Here is a 387-nt window from a genome sequence, read left to right as displayed (position 1 = left end):
ATCAGTTCCTAGCGTTTAGACGAATCTCAGATTGTCGTTTGCTTTTAGGATGATCATGACGAGACATCGCATTGTATGAATATTTTTCCGCATATTTCTACGAGAGTTTGCTTCGTCGAAAGCGTTTTCTTTATCTTGATGAGACATCGCATTGTTTAAATATGTTTTTGAAGTATGGGAGTATAGGAGTATAGTATACGCACCTACTCCGTCCTTTTTTTCTCGAGGAATAGAATGATCGATAGTCCGAGTCGGTTTGGAGACGACACTTGGACTGTGATTTGGTTTTTTCCAGGTTGAAGACTTGGAATATGTCGGTTCCGAAAGAATTGCCAGAAATGAATCGGTTTTAAGACGACGTTCATGTCTCTAGTTTTTTCTCTCCTT

The sequence above is a fragment of the Brassica oleracea genome, chromosome C2, assembly GCF_000695525.1.
Source record: "Brassica oleracea var. oleracea cultivar TO1000 chromosome C2, BOL, whole genome shotgun sequence".
NCBI classification, from domain to species: domain Eukaryota; kingdom Viridiplantae; phylum Streptophyta; class Magnoliopsida; order Brassicales; family Brassicaceae; genus Brassica; species Brassica oleracea.
This window is presented reverse-complemented; position numbering follows the sequence as displayed.